General features: G+C 38.3%; 1 long non-coding RNA gene across 1 annotated transcript in view; it reads right to left on the reverse strand.

The window, feature by feature from the left end:
* Positions 1-6,333: 6,333 nt before the first annotated feature.
* Positions 6,334-10,803, reverse strand: part of LOC147838945 (uncharacterized) — a 1,276,407-nt gene continuing 1,271,937 nt past the window's right edge. Inside the window, exon 3 of the long non-coding RNA XR_015520637.1 lies at positions 6,334-10,171. This is a non-coding gene — a long non-coding RNA (uncharacterized LOC147838945). The remainder of the gene's footprint in view (positions 10,172-10,803) is intronic.

Here is a 10,803-nt window from a genome sequence, read left to right on the forward strand (position 1 = left end):
CACATATGAGAAATGAGATGGGGCAAGCTTTATGGTGATGACATGACCTACACATGAAAACAATTTCAACTGTAATAAAATTTAGATTTTTTTTTCTTTTTTTTGTGAAAATTTATAAATATTTATTTATTTTAATATTTGTAATTTGTAGAATGCAAATTAAACAATTTCAGCAAGGAAACGGCTCACACCACTAGTGGATTGTGGGGGCCCCCTTGTGGTGGCAGGGCCCTAAGCAGCCACTTAGTTTGCTTATAGGGAGGGCTGGCTATGGTTGCGTCAGATAAACAGCAGTCAGTGACAGAGACAGTCTCGGATGAAGCTCGGATAAGGTCACTAGTCAAAAAATACCAAGTAAGTTTATCTGATGTATTTGTGGTGGAGTTTATTCAAGCCCTTCTGAAACAATGAGTCAGAAACAAATGCTACACGCACATATGCACGTTTACTGACACCATGCGGCCGTGGTGATTATAGCAGTTAAGAATTCCACATCGATTTTACTGTCTTTATTACAGACATGCTCTGTTTTAAAAAAATGTAAACTTGTAAAATTAAGAATTGAGGTGCAGCTGATCATAGAGAGTTATAAAATATATTTTAATGCCAGTTTTTTTGCAAAAATTGTTCTGTGGACATGTGTATGCATGTTATTATGGAGACACGGCACCTATCAATCAATTCAGTGGGCAGGGAAAACCACACTCCTACATCACATTGCGGTGGGCCTCAAAATGACTGAGATTTAGGTCCTATTTTAACATCAAGAAATTAAAAAAACTTGAGTTTATATCACTCCAATATACGATACACTATAGTTCTGTCCAAACAGCTTACAGAAGTCGAATTTGATCATAGGTGCTCTTTAAATATGTACACGTATCGATAAACAATTACAGTATGCACAAAAAGACCAACCTTTTTCATCTAAAAATTAAAGGTAAACATTTTGTTAATCCAAATTTATGAAATTACATATACATTTTTGAGCTATCATCAAATTTGCATTTATTAACTTGTAGTTGTTATGTAATTTCAAATTGCAAACATCTTTTATTAATTTATTAACAACATGCTAATATATACAGTTGAAGTCAGAATTATTAGCCCCCCTTTTATTTATTTTTTTATTTTTTAAATATTTCCCAAATGATGTTTAACAGAGCACCAATATTTTCACAGTATGTCTGATAATATTGTTTCTTCTGGAGAAAGTCTTATTTGTTTTATTTTGGCCAAAATTTTTAATTTAATTTTTTAAACACCATTTTAAGAACAACATTATTAGCCCCTTTAAGCTATATATATTTTTTAATGGTCTACAAAATAAGCGATATTATACAATGACTTGCCTAATTACCCTAACCTGTCCAGTTAACCTAATTAACCTAGGCAAGCTTTTAAATGTCACTTTAAGCTGTAAAGAAGTGTCTTGGAAAATATCTAGTATAATATTATGTACTGTCATCATGGCAAAGATAAAAGAAATCAGTTATTAGAAATGAGTTATTAAACAGAAATTGAAACAGGGGGGCTAATAATTCTGACTTACAACTGTATATATTGCAGATTTAGTTTTGTGTTATAAAAACTGTCCCTTGGATCCACACTTCAGGTTTTTAAATAAGTTATGGGATTTAAAGGGATAATTACCTAAAAATTCTGACAAGATTTACTCCTTAAGTTAAGACTGAGTTTCTTCTGTTGAACACAAATAAATACATAATGAAGTTGAAAAAATAAAAACCCATAGCATTTTTGTCCTACAATGGCTGTGAATGGCTGCATTTTCAACATTCTTTAGAATGTTTTGAGAGGAAAACAAAAATCATTAAAGTTTATAATAACATGAGTCTGAGTAATTTGTTTGAGCATTTTCGATAAACTACAGCTTTAAACAACATTTTTAGGATTAACAAACAGGAATCTGTCCTACGTGAGTGATAAAAACATCCCATTTTTAGTCAAACTGCTATCATCCTTTACATGAACGGTTTAGAGTGATTCATGAAACGTCCACGTGGGGGTGTTGAGATGTGCTGCTTTCAGCTTTAGTCTGTTTTCTGGCGCCCTCTAGTGGTGCAGATTTGTAACAGTTCATCTCAATGCTCCGTGAGTGTCAGTGTCCTCCTTTAAAGTCTTATCATTCCACTTATATCAAGTAGGTAAATATGTATTATGGTGAAATATTTTATCATTTTGTCAATAAAAATGCCCCGGATGGTCCAACCATAAAGTCAAAGTCCAGCATTGTAAGTCGGTCAGGCCTTAAGTTCATATGAAGTGGTGCTATCCCTGTGTTTGTTCTTGAAATAATATTGCCCCAGTGTCTGGGGGGGATAAATTATGGTCAAAACACAATCTTTATGGCCCTCACTTCTCAACTGGTGCAATAATGATTAACACAGACTCTGAGATACAAGGCTTTCTGGTTTTTGAGGTGATGTGTAATCATAGAAGTACTTTAACACAACTTCATTAAACAACAGTAAATAAAATAGACAACATTTGAACCATTCAAAGTAAACTGACCTTTTATTTTCAGACTTGTGCCTTTCGGATTTTTTCTACGTTTGTATTGTGTGGTGTGGAAAGCAGGGCAAGTTTTAACTGGATTCTCCGCTGCACTAAGCGCATAACACCTCAGGAATGAGAAAGGCTTTAAACAGAGCTACTCTCAACAACAAAGTCAGTTTTACTTTTCTCCAGAGCAGTAGCTCTCATTGTGTGTCAGTGTTTTTGAATGGTTTACATTTTTCATCTCCACTGAACACATGCTGTGCAATAGTAAATGGGTGTTCCCCCTCATAAGTCATCTTCTGTTATTTTAGGCTGAATTTCATTCGGTAAATTATCTTGTCAGATGGTAATTAGTTTCTATTTTACTTAAAAGTCGTTCCCACCCAAATGTAGTCCTTTCTCTGATTATTTTTACAAGCTGACTCGCTGTTTCAACAATGCTGCATTTAACATGTTCAAGTTAATACCTAAATAAAACACGTGTGTCTGTTTAATTGAAGTGAAATTTAGAAGATTTTTGGCTTCATGCTAGTTTGCACCGTATACCAATAATATATATATATATATATATATATATATATATATATATATATATATATATATATATATATATATATATTTATATCTATGACTTTTAAGTTGCATTCAAGTACACAGTGCTCTGTTAAAGGGTCACGAAACACCAAAACACATTTTTTGAGCTGTTGACAGTCGTATATGTGTCCCACACTGCTAAAACAACTATTAGGACACATAGATTTCACTAAAAAGTGAAAATTGGTTGTTTTTGCATTATTCCAAGCAAATTCGTACTTCCGGTTTGAAACGAATTTTTGAAGCTGCGTCACGGCCATGAGATCATAGTGTGTATTCCAGCTTGTAGACTGGACGTCTGTGCCAGAGTGTGTCTTATTACGTCTCAGAGTGTGCTGCATTAATGCATGAGTAAGGCTTGGTTCAAACCAATCAGCGCGCTCTATTGTGCAACTTCATTAATATTCATTACTGTCACAGTGTTTAGACGACAAAGACGTCACGTTGTGTTGGCAAAACAAGCGTGAAGTGTTGCTTTTATAGTTTGCTGCAGTTAAGTTTTGTGTTCATTTTCTCTCTGTGAGAGTCACGTGTGGATTAACAGTGTACGCGACGCTCGACAACAATAACTTACGTGTCTAAGGAGGATTATTGTTTACCTGAGAGCTGTTCTCATCTGCAAACGCTGAGATCCGGAGTTGCTTGTTGTCTTCTCTTAATAAAGACGCGGCTCTAGTTGCTGGTGATTGTCCTGTCTCTACAGGTTTGGTAAGTGAGCGACCAGTGCTCTTTGTTTATTCAGTTTGTTCGTATCCAACAAACTATTGCACTGAGTGTAAACATGTTAGCACCACAACCAAACTATAACCTCGTGTAGGATTTTCACCGCATTTTGTGACCGGAATAACACACGCGGCTTTCTGACACTACCTGCCGTATGCATCTAATTTTCCGGGAAATGCGGAGTTTTTTTTTTCTCATTCGCCGTGTGGTATCAAACATTGCATGAAAAATACACGCTTAGAGCAGCTCCTCGAATCAAATATCTTGTATGTCGCGAGGGACATGAATGAATTCCCTGAATGAAAGAGCCAAACTGCAGTTAAAGTCCACCATTTAATAATTTGGCAAATAATTCGACTACAGATGTCCATGTAAACACAGTCACTTTCTCCCCTGTGTGTGTGTGTGTGTGTGTGTGTTTTGACTCTGAAAGTCAGCGCGCCCAAATAGACACTCCCACACCATGCCTCTTGTCTTCCTCCGACACTCCCCCCTAAACAGAGCTGGACACGCCCACTTTTCAGACTTTTTCCAAAGTAGAGGTGTGAAAACACCCTGCTGAAACGAGGGGGTTTCATGGCCCTTTAAGATGAAAAATAAAATAAAATTAAATTAAAGTTTAAAAGTGAAATTTCTAGTCTGATCTGCATCAGCTGTGGCAGCCTGGCATCTTATGAAGGAAACTCATTTCAGCCACTTGTTTCAGAGATTGTGTCCTTTAGGTCATGACCCAAAGATCACGACCATAGGTTCAGAAGCATAGATTTAGTGATAAATCAAGATCTTTGCCTTTCGGCTCAGCTCCTTCTTCACAGTAGACTGGTACATTGACCACATTGTGCTGCTGCTGTTGCACTGATCCCCCTGATAAAACATTCTGTTCCCTCACTTATGAACAAAATCCAGAGATACTTGAACTCCTCCACCTGGGGCAAGGAATCTCCTCTGACCTAGAGATGGCAGGCCACCATGGACTTGGACTTGGAGGTGCGGATTCTCATCCCTGCCATGTCACACTCAGCAGCAAACCATCCCTATGCATGCGGAAATTTCATGTCGGATGGAGCCAACAGGACAACACCATCTGCAATTAGCAGAGATGAAATCCTGTGTTCCCTGAATCCGACTACATCCAGCCCAAAGCTGCATTTTGAAATTCATTCATTTACTTTCCTTTTGGCTTAGTCCCTTTATTAATCTGGGGTCGCCACAGCGGAATGACCTGCCAACTTATCCAGCACATGTTTTACGCAGCGGACAACCCATCACTGGGAAACATCCATAACCACTTATTCTTTCACACACACACACACACACACACTCATACACTAAGGTCAATTTTAGCATACCCAATTCACCTGTACCGCATGTCTTAGGACTTGTGGGTGAAACCGGAGCGCCCAGAGCAAACCCACTCAACAGGGAGAACATGCAAACTCCACACAGAAATGCCAAGTGACCCAGCCGAGGCTCAAATCAGCAAAAATCTTGCTGTGCTTCTTGCTACTTGCCACCTCGAAATTCAGTCCATAAAAAAATGAACAGAGCTGGTGACAAAGGGGCAGCCCTGCTAGGGTCCACCATGCATCGGGAACAAGTCTGACATACTGCCAGTGGTCTGGAAAAGTGTGCTATCTTTTAGAATGTGCTACCAGAAGTTCAATTCTTCATGTTTCACTATTTGAAATTTGTTTATTATTCAATAGAGTAGTATATTCCAGTTGACATTTGAAGCTGACAAGATGTGCTACCCCTGTTTCTCCATCCTTATTTAAGGTGGTAATTCATTGTGATGGACACGTGAAGCTGACAAGATGATGTTTTAGATTAAACATGATAGATTGAGCTGACAGTAATCCTGCGAACCGAACTCCTACTCTGTTCATACAGGGACCAGACAGCCCTAGTAGAATGCCTTCTACAAGTCCATGAAACACATGTGGGCTGGTTGGGCATACTCCTATTAACTCTCGAGTCCCCTACAGAAGGTTAAGAGCTGGTCCAGTATTCCACTGCCTGCAATGTTTCTTATGGATCCAAGGTTCTACTATCGGCTGGATCCTCCTCTCCGGTATCCTGTCATAGGGTTTTACAGTCGGGCTAAGGAGTATGATCCCCTTTAGTTGCAACACACTCTCCGGTTGCCCTTCTTAAAAATAGGAACTACCACCCCAGTTGACCACTCCGGAGGTACTGTCTCTGACCTTTTGTAAAGACGCGTCAGCAGAGACAGCTCCACAACATCAAGAGACTTGAGATAGATAGGATGTATCTCATCCATCCTCGCTGCCCTGTCTCTGTAGGGCACGCAGACTACCTCAGAAACTTCAGTTTAGTTGATGGACAAGTCAACCTCTGCTTCCCCCTCCTGTGGGATTGAAAGGAGATCCACAAAGCGTTCCTTCCACTGTCGGACAAAATTCTCAGTTGAGGTCAACGCTCCCCACAACAGATGGTCTAGAACTGCTTTCCCTTCCCGACGCACCAGACTGTTACAACTCCCCCGACTAAACTCAGGCTAATGACAGATGAAGGGATGGCTAAGGAGAGATTTACAGCTTGCTAAGAGCTTAACTATGGGCTAGAGCTTGACAATTTGGTATGTTTGGTCATTTGGTTGCGTGTTTTTATAGGCTTTTGGAGGAAACCGGCGAACCTGGGAAAAACTTACACGAGCATGGGGAGAACGAGCAAACAGAAATGTCGACTGGTTTAGTAGGGACTTTAACCAGAGACATAGGCAAAGAGGGGCATTGCCCCCTCAGAAAGAATTTGTGCCCCACCCCCCTATAAAAGATTGACTCAAAACTGAAAATTCTTTCTGTCATTAATTACTAACTCTCCCGTCGTTCCAACCTTCAATATTTTAAAATATATGACAGCAATTAAATTATGAAAATTGTGAGATTAAGGCTAGTCCCATAGTCCAGAGATCCGGTCCCCACGTCAGGTCAGGTGCGCCCGTAAATAGCCTTTAAAACGCGCACACGGCGACACGCACTTAACTCACAAGGAAGAAAAGTGGGTGACATGAAACGAGCAGCTTAATTCATAACATGTTTTGGTTAACTAATTCTTTAAACACAGCTCTCTTGAGCCCTAAAAGGAAGAAACGCAGAAGACATTTGCTGTTAATTAAATTTTAACAGAGACGCAACTGCTTGTCATTTTCACATTAGTTATTCGGGAAGATGTAGCCAAATAAAAATGTTTTAATAAAAATAAATAGTTCACTGCACAGTCCAACAGTAGGCTACACTATAAATAATATATCAATTATCAATTCTTTATCAATTCTTCTTCTTCTTCTTTTTCTTCTTCTTCTTCTTCTTCTTATTATTATTAGTCTATTATTATTAATATTGTTACAATTAAGCTTAAATTGACAAAACGCAGAACCCTTTGAATGTTTGCTTTCATTTTGACATTGCTAAAAAGTTCACTTTTACAGTTGTGTAGAGAAACATCCCATTAAGCAGCAGCAGTCAGAGTATAACACTTAATAAATGCCTTTTGCGTTTAAAGATGATCGGCCTGCGAAGTCAAGTTTGCATTGTTATAAATGGAATAGCTAGCTATATAGTGCTTAAGGGGATTTACCGCGGATCAACCGAGAAACCTCTCACATGCTGCAGGTAGGCTGAATAATCTTTTAAAATATGTAATTCAGGCTATACTGCTATTTGCTCATGCAAAATTAAACAACATCAAATATATTGTAGATCTATTTTAAGAGCTAAAATACAGTCAGCATATCAAGTTTGTTTTGACTTGTAGCTCATGGCCCTAAAATGAAAATAACCTGAAAACAAGTTATTAAAATAGGCTTAATAAATAAATAAAATGACGGGTAGGCCTAGTAACCTAATGGTTTATGATGGTTAACAAATGACAACTAGACAATATCACACACACACAAAAACACACTTATGATAGCTTAAAATAAATCTTTATTTTTAAATTTAAAATGATGAAAAAAGTTATATAGCCTATTGAGTTGCGTGTTATCCGTGCCAAAATTTAACCAATTTTCACGATAATAACTGTATTAGGTATCTTTTTTATGTATTTTTCTGGCTACACTAATGCCTTAAAATAACTAAGTAATTGTTTTAAATGACATTAGATTGTAACATTTAGCTTTTTACTAACACTGATGTTGGTTGGGTAATATAGGCTACGTGAAGCGGGATGACTCGGTTAAGCTGATTTCACTATATTTATTTATCGGTTACACAAGTAGTCTGATCGTGGGTCAGCTTGCATGTGTGGGCATAATTTGACATCTTTACTTTAAACATTCATAGGCCTGTTATTTGAAATAAATAAGGAGAATAACATATGATTTAAAGCACTCGTTTGGCACTAAAGCCATGATCCGTCTGCATTATAAGCGGTATCGTTGCATTACCATATAATAAAATCAGTAATAGCGAAACTGTGCATATTATTATTACTATTAAAACGTATATCACTGCCTTAGGTCAGTAACTTAGGCAGTAATGCAAAGTAATAATAAATGTGAATAAATAGCCTAAATCAAAAGAGACCAAAGTCAGTCACCAGGTCTAGTGCCCCCCTATGGATTTAAAATGCCCGCTCAGTTCTGGCATCCTGGCGCCAGGCCTGGTTAGGAATCATCTCATTGGTGAATGCGGGACCAGTCGTGGACAATCATAAGTATGTGATCCTCTCGAAATTAGTTTGTAAACAAATGTATGATTATATAAAAACAAAGAATGTTAAAACAGCATCTAGGGATGCTCAAGCACGCCTTATACAGTTTAAGATGATACACCGTTTCTGCTGGACTCCTTGCAGACTGTTTTAGCTCGGGTTAAAAAATACACCTTATTGTTGGAGATGTAAGATCGAGAATGGGGATTTAGTTCATGCTCTATGGTCTTGTACAAAAATTCAGGATTTCTGGAAAAGAGTTCATGAACACATTTGCTCAGTTTTAGACTTGTCCTAGACCACAGGTGTCAAACTCAGTTCCAAAAGGGCCGCAGCTCTGCACAGTTTAGTTCCAACCCTAATTAAACACACCTGATCAAACTAATTGAGTCCTTCAGGCTTGTTTGAAACCTACAGGTAAGTGTGTTGGAGCAGGGTTGGAACTAAACTGTGCAGGGCTTCGGCCCTCCAGGAATTGAGTTTGACACCTCTGTCCTAGACTGTTTAGGTAGTTGGACAGACAACGAAATAAAAGATAAAACCATACATTTTTGGGTCCAAACCAGTTTACTGATTGGCAGACATATAATTCTTAGGAGCTGAAAATCAGAGGAGGCCCCTTCCTTCCAAGAATGGGCAGTAGAACTTGCTAGAGTGGCCGCATTTGAAAAAATGTCTTATAAGCAAATGGATAAGCTAAACCTATACTTTAAAAAGTGGTCCAAGTGCTTAAACTGTTTGGAAATGGAACAGTAATAAATGTATGAGAAATATACTGATGTCAATAGTGTAAATTTGATATTTTGTTGACTGAACTTACCCATTCATTTGTTTTATTTTACTTTTTATTGTATTTTATTTAAATTTTTTCTTCATTATATAAGATAGAGGCCTTAATTGCATTTAATGATAGCCAAGCCGGGACCTTAAAGTTGTAGTTAGGGATTAGTTTGGGGTAGGTCTGTTAATAAGGCAAAAAAAAAAAATTAAAATTGTTGATTCTTTTCAGAGTTGTATTCTGTATTCCATGCTGAAACCTGCCTGAGAATCAATAAAACTGTTAATCACTAAAAACAATGATACTTACACATTTTAACCTGAGTGTTTGTAAATCTTATTATTAAATGGTCAGCTTTTCGCATTGGTTTACATTGTGTGCCTCTAAGTGGAAATGTGTAAGCTATGCTGATGATACCCAGCTATACCTCTCTTTTCATCCTGATGATCCCTCGGTTCCAGCTCGCATCTCAGCCTGCCTGTTGGATATTTCACACTGGATGAAAGATCATCATCTTCAGCTGAACCTCGCAAAAACGGAAATGCTTGTAGTTTCTGCCAACCTGACTGTACACCATAACTTTTCAATCCAGATGGATTACTGCATCCAAAATGGTAAAAAGCCTTGGAGTAACGATTGATGACCAACTAAACTTCTCTGACCACATTTCTAGAACTGCTCGATCGTGCAGATTCGCACTCTATAACATCAGAAAGATCCGACCCTTCTTATCTGAACATGCAGCTCAACTCCTTGTTCAAGCTCTTGTTCTCTCCTAACTGGATTACTGCAACTCTCTACTAGCGGGGCTTCCAGCTAACTCTATCAAGCCTCTTCAACTGCTCCAGAATGCAGCAGCACGAGTGGTCTTCAATGAACCTAAACGAGCACATGTCACTCCGCTGCTAGTCCGTTTGCACTGGCTGCCAGTTGCTGCTCGCATCAAATTCAAAGCTCTGATGTTTGCCTACAAAGTGACTTCTGGCCTTGCTCCTTCTTATCTGCGCTCACTTCTGCAGATCTATGTGCCCTCCAGAAACTTGAGTTCTGTGAATGAACGTCGCCTCGTGGTTCCATCCCAAAGAGGGAAGAAATCACTTTCGCTCACGCTCACGCTCAATCTGCCCAGTTGGTGGAATGAACTCCCTAACTGCATCAGAACAGCAGTCACTCGCTACTTTCAAGAAACGACTAAAAAATCAACTATTTAGTCTCCACTTCACTTCCTAATCTGCAATTGCCTCTCTGAATATCACACTAACTGTACCCAAAAAAAAAAAAAAAATACTACAAATACTTCCCTTCTTAGACTTTACAGACCTGAAACTTGCCTATAGCACTTATTCATTGTTGCTCTTAGTTGTGTAAATTGCTTCCTTGTCCTCATTTGTAAGTCGCTTTGGATAAAAGCGTCTGCTAAATGACTAAATGTAAATGTAAGTGTGTCATAAAACATGGCGGTACGCAATTAGCCATGACATAGTTTCCTATTCTTTAAGTAAGCAGTTAAA

The sequence above is a fragment of the Danio rerio genome, chromosome 21 (assembly GCF_052040795.2).
Source record: "Danio rerio strain M-AB ecotype USA chromosome 21, GRCz13ab, whole genome shotgun sequence".
Classification (NCBI taxonomy): Eukaryota; Metazoa; Chordata; class Actinopteri; order Cypriniformes; family Danionidae; genus Danio; species Danio rerio.